Genomic DNA, 12,677 nt, shown 5'->3' with positions numbered 1-12,677 from the left:
GAACAAGGCCAGGGGCTGAGTCTGGAACGGACCATCAATTGCTCTTAAGCAAGTTCAAGTTGAAACTGAAGAAAATCAGAGCAAATCCACAAGAGCCAAAATATGACCTTGAGTATATCCCACCCGAATTTACAGACCACCTGAAGAATAGATTTGATGCGATGAACACTAACGACCAAAGGACAGATGAGTTGTGGAATCACATGAAGGATATCATATGTGAAGAAAGCAAGAGGTCATTGAAAAACAGGCAAGAAAGAAAAGACCAAGATGGATGTCAGAGGAGACTCTGAAACTTGCGCTCAAACAACGAGCAGCTAAAGCAAAAGGAAGAAATGACAAAGTAAAAGAACTGAACAGAAGACTTCAAAGGGCGGCTTGTAGAAAGAGCTGGAGATAGAAAGCTAAAAGGGATGGACACGCTCAGCATTACTCCAGCTGAAAGAACTGAAGAAAAAAGTCAAGCTTCGTGTTGCAGTAGTGAAGGATTCTATGGGGAAAATATTAAGCAATGCAGGAAGCATCAAAAGAAGATGGAAGGAATACACAGAGTCATTACACCAAAAAGAATTAGTCGGGGGGCAACCATTTCAAGAGGTAGCAAATGATCGGGAACCGATGGTACTGAAGGAAGATATCCAAGCTGTACTGAAGTCACTGAGGAAAAACAAGGCTTCAGGAATAGACGGACTATCAATTGAGATGTTTCAGCAAATGGATGCAGCACTGGAAGTGCTCACTCATCTATGCCAAGAAATTTGGAAGAGAGTTTCCTGGCCAACTGACTGGAAGAGATCCATATTTATGCCTATTCCCAAGAAAGGGGATCCAACCTAATGAGGAAATTATCAAACAATACCATTAATATCACATGTAAGCAAAATTTTGCTGAAGATCATTCAAAAGTGGCTGAAGCAATATATTGACACAGAACTGCCAGAAATTCAGGCCAGATTCAGAAGAGGACGTGGAACCAGGGATATCATTGCTGATGTCAGATGGATCCTGGCTGAAACCAAAGAATATCAGAAAGACGTTTACCTGTGTTTTATGGACTATGAGAAGGCATTCAACTGTGTGGATCATAACAAATTATGGATAACATCATGAAGAATAGGAATTCCAGAACACTTAAGCGTGCTCATGAGGAACCTGTACATAGACCAAGAGACAGTTGTTTGGACAGAACAAGGGGATACTGAATGGTTTAAAGTCAGGAAGGTGTGCGTCAGGTTTGCATCCTTTCACCATACCTTTTCAATCTGTATGCTGAGAAGCTGGACTATATGAAGAAGAACGGGGCATCACGATTAGAAGATGACTCCTTAACACCCTGAATTACGCAGATGACACAACCTTGCTTGCTGAAAGTAAAGAGGAACTGAAGAACTTACTGATGAAGATCAAAGACCTTCAAGATGGATTACACCTCAAAATAAAGGAGACAGAAAATCCTTGCAACTGGACCAATAAACCACACTCTGAAATATGAAGAAAGGGTTGAAGTTGTCAAGGATTTCATTTTACTTGGATACACAATCAACACCCATGGAAACAGTAGTCAAAGAATCAAAAGCTGCATTGCATTGGGCAGATCTGCTGCAAATGACCTCTTTAAAGTGTTGAAAAGCAAAGATGTCACCTTGAAGACTAAGGTGCACCTGACCTAAGCCATGGTATTTTCAGCCACTTCTTATGTGTTTGAAAGCTGGACAGCGAATTAGAAGAGTGAAACAGAATTGATGCCTTTGAATTGTGTTGGCAAAGAATATTGAATATACCATGGACTGTCAAAACAATGAACAAATTTGTCTTGGAAGAAGTACAACCAGAATGCTCCTTAGAAGCAACGCTGTCAAGACTGCATTTTACATACTTTGGACATGTCAGGAGGGATCAGTCCCTGGAGGACATCATGCTTGGTAAAGTACAGGGTCAGTGGAAAAGAGGAAGACTCTTAATGAGATCTATTGCCACAGTGGCTGCAACAAGGGCCTCAAGCATAACAATGATTATAAGGATGGTACAGGACTAGGCAGTGTTTTTTTTTCTGTGGTACATAGGCTCACTATGAGTCAGAACTGACTCATCAGCACCAAACAACAACAATCCTATATGGGGTTTGTTGAACTTCTCAGATAGTTAGATTTCATCTTTCATACTAAGAAAGTTTTCAGTCAGCAAATCTTGAATGATCTTCTGTGTTTTCCATTTTCTCCCCCATTCTGGAATTCCAATCACTCACAAAATTTTGCTCTTGATTGTATCCCACATCGTTCTCATGGTTTCTTCATTTTTCTTCATTCTTTTCTCTGACTTTTCTCAAATTGGCATCCAAAGATTTGTTTTCAGTTTCTCTGATCCTGACTTCCATTGTTTCAAACCTGCTCCTCAAACATTTTATGATACTGTCATTTCTGAAATCTTGTTGATTATCATTTTGATTTGTAGTTGCTGTTTTTGTAAGATTTCTAATTACTAATTTTGAAATTTTATTCTGTATTATTTTTTATGAACTCTCTTATTGATTTGTCTGTGTTTTCTTTGACTTTGGCTATATATTGGTTAGTTTTGTCTGCATTTTCCTTGATCTCTTTCACCAGATGGGTAGTGTTGTGGTTTCTGTTGCAGGCAGGGAGGGGCCTGGGCTCCTAACCGGGTCTCCTTGGGGCCGTGGTGGACAGCACAAGGGGCACAGAGCCAGTGAGGAAGAGTCTGGAATCCTGCTTGTGTACTCTCTGGGGTGAGGCTGGTGGCAGTAGATGTCTGGAGCTGTCAGGGAAGGGCCTGAGGTTCATGTCTAGTCCCCTTGGGGCCACAGTGGGTGGCAGGAGTCATCTGGAGCCTACAGGAAAGGGCCAGTGGTTTGGGCCAGGTCCCACTGGGGCCACAGCCAGAAGGTGGAAGAGGTGGGGGGCAAAGGCAGGGGCAGAGGATGCCAAATGGAGGAGGGCAACAGGGTGGGTTGGTACTGTGGTTCCTGGCATTTGGTGTTGCCAGGATGGGGTGGTTATAGCTGCTGTTCCCCAGAGGGGTGGGGAGTGTAGGATTGCTCCCCTGTAGTTTCCACTGGAAAGATTTTGGTCTCCTCCTTGAGTTGCAGGCAGCAATGTGATCTTACTTAGCCCTGGGTATGCCTGTGTTGTGCCTCTATCTCTTATTGGGAATCCTGTGGAGGTGCCTTTCTGTATGCGGGGTTGTTGGTTTTATTCCAAGATGGCCACGCTGAGTCATGCCGTTTGGCAAGAGAATCTCCACTCTGTATCTCTATTCCTGCTCCGTTTTATATCAGTTTCTTGTTCTCAGTAACTTCCATCTAATACTTTAACCCTTCATTTAAGGTTCAGGGATCCACGATTGATGTCTGTATATGTTTTACTTGTTTTGTCATGTCTTTGTTGCAGCGGGATGGCTTAGTGCATCTGACTACTCTTCCATCTTGGCTTCCACTCCAATGTATATTTTCCTAATTACTTGATCTTCCCAATGGATTAACACTTTTATAATTTTTAAATGTTCTTTTTGTCTGGTAACTTTTTTTACTCAAAGTCTAATATGTCAGATATTAGTATAGCTAATTCAGCTTTCTTTTGATACTGCTCGCTTGGTGTCTTAGTTTCCTAGGGCTTCCATAACACATTAATATATTCTCTCACAATTTTGGAGGTTAGAGGTCCAAATTTAGGGTACTGGCAGGGCTATTATCTTTCTCTTTTTGTTGTAGGGGAATATCCTCCTCTCTCTTCTGGCTTCTTGTAGCCCCTGGCTTTTTTTGACAGTCCTTGGATACATGTAGGTTCATTGGCCTCTATCTTCACATGGTGTCTCTGTTGCCTGTGTGACTCTCTACATTTCCCTGTGTGTTCTCTCCTTTTATAATACTTCCGTCAGAAGTTATTAGGATCAGAACCTACCTTACTCTGATACTATCTTGAAAGAATAACCCTATTTCCCCAAACAAGGTTACACTGACAGGCATAAGGGATAAGACTTCATCACTTGCAGTGACACTTTCAATTCACAGCAGATGGCTTATGTTTCACCGTTCTTTATTTTCACCCGATTTGTGTCTTCAAATCTTAAGTGTGTCTGTTGTAGACTGGTGTATATTTGTATCATGTTTCCTTTTTCATGCATTTTTCCAACTTCTGCCTTTCAATTGAGTTGTTTCACTATTTAAATTTAATTTAAATAGATGACTTCTGTTTTCCTTCTTGCAATTTATTTTCCATAGGTCTTATGTCATTTTTAGTTGGTCTATTTCTTGATTTCAGGCCTCTATTGTGTTAAATCAATAATTTCTAGTGTAATTTTAAAATTTCCTGTTGTATATTTTCCAATATATATTTTATATTATTTTCTTAAAAAGTCTGTGAAGATTATACTTAGCAAATTAGAACAAATTCAAATTAATAATACCTTACTTTCAGTAATATTTAATAAATCTCTGTCCCATTTATTCTTTGTAAAAATATTGTCACACAAATTACTTCTTTATATGTTAAAAGCAAGGATTTTCTTTTCTCTGCTTATTGGAAAGATTTTAGTGCAAGAAGTTAAAAGGTCTAGTTTTTTTTTTTTTTTAAGGAACTAATTGAGGAAACAAACTCAGTGTGCATGGAGGTTCTCAGGGCCTTGAATATAATCACATAACCTCACACTCTTCTCTCTGCCAAGGAAAAGTAGATGACCCACAATGCTTCCTTTGAAAATTTGTAAAACAAATTTCAACACAAATCTGAACTAAATGATATCTATTCAGGCCCATATATATAATAGTTATACCATCAAACATCTAGTGAATTCTTCACTCATGTGTCTGTTATGCCAAATTATATCCAGTTTGGAACCTCATATGTTTTGCAGGTGATTTTTTAAAAATCTGACAGTATATTAATAAAGCTGTCTCTTTTAAAAGACATTAAAAACTTGAGTGTTTATGTGCAGAAGGAGAAAGTAGGTTAGGCCCAAGAACAAACATTTTATAACTTTCTTTCACTTATTCCAGATATGCAAATGTTCAATAGTTTCCCTCAGTTTGTTCTCCTAAACATCTCTTGAGTTCACTCCCTGAGCTTTCGATTCACTGCCACTATTGTGTTTTAAACATTTGGAATACCTTATTGAGCTTAAAGCGTTGGCCCTCCAACTTGCCTTTCTAAACACAAACGTCTCAAAATTTAACCTCAGGACATTTGGCAGAGAAATCTTTATGAAGTAAATATCTGATCACGTAAATGCTTATACCAAAAAAAGAAAATCCTATATGAAACATCTGCTACAGAATCACCTACAGTTCACGTTTCTAAACTATTCAATGTGATTTGAAAAGTTATTTTAGGTATGACACATAGAATTTTTACCTCAATAATCTAATCACACTAAATTTTTGTGGTTAAGTACTATGGCTGGTAATCAAGAGGTCGGCAGTTTGAATCTACCAAGTGCTCCTTGGAAACTCTATCGGGCAGTTCTACTCTGCCCTAGAGGGTCGCTATGAGTCGGAATCGACCAGACGGCAGTGAGTTTGGTTTTGGTTCAGACCTACCAGACTAGGTGCCAGTGCATTTTCAGTGCATATAAACTTTTTTGTAGATTAAACCTCAACATAGAGAAAAAAAAATCTTAAAACTGGACAAATAAGCAATATCATGATAAAAGGAGAAAATGTTGAAGTTGCTGATGATTTCATTTTAATTGGATTCACAACCAACACCCATGAAAACAGCAGTCAGGAAATCAAGTGATGCAAAAAGCTGCCAACCAAGAATAATATATCCTGCAAAACTCTCACTCAAATATGATGGCAAAATTAGGACATTTCCAGATAAATAGCAATGAAAGGAATATGGAAAAACCAGACCAAACTTACAAGAATTATTAAAGGGAGTCCTTCAGTTAGAAAACAAACAATATTGGACAACAACCTGAATCTAGCACTTAAGACAGCCTCCACCAGATACCAACCAAGCAAAACAGGAATAGAGGGATATTCCTTGATGTAATAAATTGCATTCATACAAATCCAACAGCCAACATCATTCTTAACAGAGGGAGGAGGAAAACATCCCCCCTTCCCTGAAAACAAGAAGACCAATCTTATTTAACATTGTGCTGGAAGTCTTAGCTAGAGCAATAAGGCAAGAAAAAGAAGTAAAGGACATCCAAGTTGGTAAGGAAGAAGTAAAATTACTATACATGAAGAACCCAAATGCCTACACAAGAAAACTGCTGGAACTAACGGAAAGATTCAGCAGAGTAGCAGGATAAAAGATCCACCCACCAACCACTGCCTTCGAGTCGATAAAAGATACACATAGAAAAATCAGTCAGATTCCTATACATCATAAAGAGAAAAACAAAAAGGAAATCAGGAAAGCAACACCATTTATCATAGCAACTAAAGACAAACAAACAAACAGAACAAGATACTTAGGAATAAATCTAAACAGAGACATAAAGGGCCTATACAAAGAAAGACTCAAAACACTATGTCAAGAGACCAAATAGACAAACATAAATGGAAAACCTACCATGCTCATGGATAGGTAGACTCAACATTGTGAAAGTGTTAATTCTACCCAAAGCAATCTACGAATGCAATGCAATCCTGATCTAAATACCAACAGCATTCTTCAAAGAGATGGAAAAAGTAATCATTAAGTTTATGTGGAAAGGAAAGAGGCCCCAGATAAGTAAAGCACCATTGAAGTAAAAGAACAAAGTAGGAGGACTCCTACTACTTGACCTTAGAGCCTACTATACAGCTATGGTAGTCAAAAAAACTGGTACTGGTACAATGGCAGACACTTTGACCAGTGGAACAGAACTGAGAGCCCAGACGGAAGTCCACCCACCTGGTCACTGTATCTTTGACAAAGGTCCAAAGCCTGTTAAATGGGGAAAAGATAGTCTTTATAATAAACGCTGCCGGCAAAACTGGATGTCCACCTGTAAAAAAATGAAATAAGACCCATATGTCACACCATAAACAAAAACTAATTCAAATGGATCAAAGACCTGAATATAAAACCCCAAACTATAAAGATCATAGAAGAAAAACCAGGGTCAACACTAGAGGCCCAAATACATGGCATAAATAGCATACAAACCATAACTAACAATACAAAAACAACCGAAGATAAGCTAGATAACTGGTATCTTCTAAAAATTAAACACTTATGCTCATCAAAAGACTTCACCAAAAGGGTAAAAAGACAACCTACACGCTGGGAGAAAAAACTGTCTATAGCAAATCTGACAAAGGTCTAATCTCTAAAATCTATAGGAAAACCCAATACCTCTACAACAAAAAAATAATCCAATTAAAAAAAATGGGCAAAGGATATGAATAGACACTTCACTAAAGAAGACATTCAGGCAGCTAACAGACATATGAGGAAATGCTCGAGATGACTAACCATTAGAGAAACGCAAATCAAAACTACAATGAGATACTGTCTCACCGTGACATTACTGGCACAAATCCAAAAAACTGAAAATAACAAATGTTGGAGAGGCCGCAGAGAGACTGGAACTCTTATGCACTGCTGGTGGGAAAGCAAAATGGTGCAACCATTTTGGAAAATGATACGGCAGCTTCCTTAAAAAGCTAGGAATAGAAATACCATATGACACAGCTATCCTACTCCTAGGAATATATCCGAGAGAAATAAGAGCCATCACACGGACAGACATATGCACATCTATGTTCATTGCAGCACTATTCACAATAGCAAAAAGATGGAAAAAACTTAAGTGCCATCAACAGTTGAATGGATAAACCACTATAGTACATACACACAATGGAATACTATGCAACAACAAAGAACAATGATGAATCTGTGAAATATCTCACAACATGGATGAATCTGGAGGGCATTACGCTGAGTGTAAAAAATTAATCACAAAAGGACAAATACTGCATGAGACCACTATTATAAAAACTCATGAAAAGGCTTACACACAGCAAGAAACAATCCTAGGAAGGGGAGGGTTGGGGAAGGAAAAATGCCAACTAGACAATAGATAAGTGGTAAATTTGGTGAACAGTAAGACAATACACAATTCTGGGGAATTCAGCACAACTTGACCAAGGCAAGGACATGGAAGCTTCATAGATCCAAACTCTCTGAGGGACTGAATTACTGGGCTGTGGGCTGGCGACCACAGCCTCGGGGGACATCTATCTCAATCGACATAACATAGTTTATAAAGAAAATGTTCTACATCCTACTTTGGTGAGTAGCTTCTGGCATTTTAAAAGCTTGTGAGTGGCCATCTAAGATACTCCACTGGTCCCACCCCATCTGGAGCAAGGGAAAATGAAGAAAACCAAAGACACAAGGGAAAGATTAGTCCAAAGGACTAATGGACCACAACTACCACAGCCTCCACCAGACTGAGTCTAGCACAACTACGTGTTGCCTGGCTACCACCACGTACTGCTCTGACAGGGATCACAATACAGGGGGTCCTGGACAGAGCTGGAGAAAAATGTACAACAAAATTCTAACTCATAAAAAAAGACTAGACTTACTGGTCTGACGGAGCCTGGAGAAACACCCAGAGTATGCCCCCTGGACACACTTTAAATTCAGTACTGAAGTCATTCCTGAGGTTCACCCTTCAGCCAAAGATCAGACAGGCTCATAAAACAAAATGAGAGTAAATAGTCACACAAACCCAGGGGCAAGGATGAGATGGGAGGAGGGAACAGGAAATCTGGTAATAGGGAACCCAAGGTTGAGAAGGGAGACCGTTGATATGTTATGGGGTTGGTAACTAATGTCACAAAACAATATGTTTATTAATTGTTTAATGAGCAACGAATCTGCTCTGTAAACCTTCATCTAAATTACAATACAAAAAAAGAAAAAGGTCAAATGAAAAAAGAAATCATACAACACATTGCATTGGGCAAATCTGTTGCAAAAGACCTCTTTAAAGTGTTAAAAACAAAGACCTCACTTTTAGGACTAAGGTGGACCCCACCCAAGCCATGATATTTTTAATTGCCACATATGCATGCAAAAGCAGGACAAGGAATAAAAATTACTGAAGAAAAATTTTTGCATTTGAATTATGGCATTGGCAAAGGGTATTGAAAAAAAAAGTTTTTTTTTTTTTTATTGACTATTACTATGGACTGGAGGGTGAAAAAATCTGTCTTCAAAAAAGTACAGAATGAGTGCTCCTTAGAAATGAGGATGGCGAGACATCAAGTACTTTAGATATGTTTTTATAAGAGACAAGTACCTTGAGAGGGGTATCATGCTTGCTAAAGCAGAAGATCTGCGAAAAATGGGAGGGTCCTCAACAAGATGAATTGACACAGTGCCTACCACAATGGGCTCAAATATAGCAATAATTGTGAGGATGGTGCAGGATCAATGTTTCTGTCCTTTGTACATGGGGTCGCTATGAGTCGAACTGACTTGACGGCACTGTTTAACAACAAAAATAACAAATTTTTTATGATTTAAAGCCTTCTTCTTTTTCTTGCATTGTTACAATCTACCCCAACTGACACAATTTTTCCTCCCAAAGGGCAGCTAACACTTATTGAGAGCTCATTGTAGGCCACGTGGTGACCTTGAATTGTTTTATACATACTTCATTTCATTCTGAAAATAACCTTATCAAGTAAGAACAATTGTTATTTATATTTCATGAATGGAGAAACTTATCGATAGAGAGTTTGGGAAACTTAACCAGGCTGACATGTAAATCTGGAGTTACAACCTGGCTAGCTGACAAAAAACAATATGTTACTCATTTTCAGGATAGTGATACTAGCTAGCAATATTTGAACTACTTCCTAGTGCCCCCAAATAGTGTGCATGCTCTTACACACGTCTATATCATTCCTTTACACTTTCTTTCATGTATATTGCAAGTGTCACAAGAATCACCTCTTTTCGAACTGCATTCCTGATTCACTAAAATAATTAAGCATTCATTACTATGAACACATCATTGTGTATAAAAAAAAAAATAGTGCTCTATTATAAGAGAAATTACTATCTATGATATTTGTTGGTTTCTTTGTTTCCTCCACAGTAAGCTGTTTCATCCTAATAAGGACCAAAATTTTGACTAGTGTAGAACCTAGGATAAGCGTACCTATAAGAAATGGATGTTAATCAATTATACTCATCCAACCATTTGTACAGGGTATAAAACCAAAAACCGAACCCGATGCTGGCGAATTGATCTGACTCCTAGCGACCCTATAGGATAGAATAGAATTGCCCCATAGGGTTTCCACAGAGGACCTGGTGGATTCGAACTGCCAACCTTTTGGTTAGCAGCCATAGCACTTAACCACTATACCACCAGGACTTCTGTACACGGTATATTAATATATACGTATAATTGGATTTTTTTTTTTAGTTTTTTTTTTAAGGGAAAGAGTTCCTTATCTTGGGAGGTAAAAATAATAACAATAATAAATTTGTGGTGAAATCTAAAAGGGAGAATTCTATAACACTGCAGGAAATATTAATCATAAAGAGAAGTAGGAAAGAGTGAATCACACTGAATTTGTTTAAAATGCTATAAGAAAGTTAATTAATTGAAAGAACAGATTAAGTAAACAGGAACATAGGAGCAATAATCTTTATTTAATGTTTACATCAAGATTTTAAAATTTTTTCCTCATTTTTTGAAAACAGTGAAAATCTTTTTGAATGTATCCTTGAAAACTTGTTTCACTTGCTGGTTCCTTAGACTATAAATGACGAGATTTAATAAAGGAGCAAATGAAGTACAGATGACAGCTATACATTTGGATAAAGACACCCTTTCTTTTGCTGATGGCTTTATGTAAATGAAGATACAGCTACCATAAGTAAGGGAAACTACAATCATGCGGGAAGAACAAGTGGAAAAAGCGTTTGTTCTTTTCTGAGCAGGAAGGATTTTTAGAATGGTCTTGATTGTATATGTATAGGAAAAAAATCAGTAACAGCAATGTGACCACAAGTATTATAGCTGATAAAAACAAATGAAATTAATTCTAGGAAGTGATTGTCTATGCAAGACATCTGTAAGATAGAAATTTCACATGAAATGATCAATTACTTTGGAAAAACAGAATTCTAGTTTCAGCCCTATGACCAACGGTGGAAAGGTAATCAGAAAGCCAGCTGTCCATGAACTGAGTACCAGTTGGTAGCACACTTGGCTTCTCATAATGATGGGATAATGCAACTATTTGCAGATGGCTGCATAAGAGTCATAAGACATGACAGGCAGAAGGTGAAACTCTGTAACACATATTAAGAGGAAAAAGAACAATTGAGATGAACAACTATTGCAGGAAATGATTTTGTTTTTAGTCACAATGCTTGTCAGAAATCTAGGAATAGATATTGTTGTCAGTAAGATTTCCAAGTGGGAGAAATTTCAGAGAAAAAAAATACATTGGCGTCTTAAGGCGAAGATCCAACAGCGTGAGGGGGATGATAGCTAAGTTCCCCATCACACTCAAAATGTAATTGAGAAAGAGAAATATAAAAATCACAATTTGCAACTCTGGGTCATCTGTCAGTCCCAAGAGAATGAACTCTATCTCCTTTGACTGGTTCTTCATTTCACTTATGAATCCTATTAAATCGACATTGGGAAAAAAAACACAAAAGCAGAAATAACAGGATCTTTTTTAAAGCTACTATCAGAAAAAACTTGATAACCAGAAATGTAAACAAGTGTAAATATTTGTCACAGTTTGACAAAGCAGGTGATCCCTAAAATTATAGTACAGATCAGCCTAAACATCTTCTAATTCACTGTACCGTATACATTAAAGTTTTACTTATTACAATACGAAGTTCTTTCTTCTCTTTCTCCTTTGGACTTGAAAAGTGATTTAAATATTGGCTAATCATTTCCAAATAATCTGAATTCTGCTTAAATGTTCTAAATAGAGAGAGGATAAGTATTATTTGAGATGTGTTTTCTGTGTACGTTTAATAAATTATTGCAATAAGTTTTTATAAAATTTTGCCAACTTTGCCAGTGTCAATTTACTACGCATGTTCAACATCTTTTACTTTATGAAAAGACTTTTTAAATCTATCAAACATATAGAATTATTAGGAGTTATATATTTTCCGTAAGTATGATCAAAATTCTCCAGTATATGCCATTGATTTTTTAGCTTTGATGCAGTACTGCTCCATGTTCCTTTGACTTATTTTCTTCAATGATTATTTTTTCTGATTCCAAATCATCAGTCTTCTCATAATCTGTTGCATTTGAACTCATCATTTTGAAATATCTTCAAGACACAGTTAGTAATTTCAAAAGTCTAAATAAAGTAGGTAAAGAAATGTAGCTATAGGAAAAACAAACACAATCAATTATTATCTTACTTTGTCTTGGATTCAGACAATTTATAAAGTCTTAAATATTACTTTTTTCCTGTTTGTTCAGACTACAGTAAATAATTTTGTCTTCTTAGTCTAATGATGAGGGTGATATTAATTACTAGGAATAAGGAGTTTCGTTAAATCTTTCTGTTAGTCTAGGACTAGTATAGAAGTGAAAGTCAGTAGTCACTTGTGATCCTAATTATATTATTTCTGACACTCAACTTCATTTTTCTTAAATACATAAGTAAAAAATTTCTCTATAGATGAATAGGCCCATTGTTTGCTACAGAGTTAATTGTA

This window comes from Loxodonta africana, unplaced genomic scaffold, assembly GCF_030014295.1.
Source record: "Loxodonta africana isolate mLoxAfr1 unplaced genomic scaffold, mLoxAfr1.hap2 scaffold_98, whole genome shotgun sequence".
NCBI classification, from domain to species: domain Eukaryota; kingdom Metazoa; phylum Chordata; class Mammalia; order Proboscidea; family Elephantidae; genus Loxodonta; species Loxodonta africana.
Note: the sequence above shows the minus strand (reverse complement) of the source record.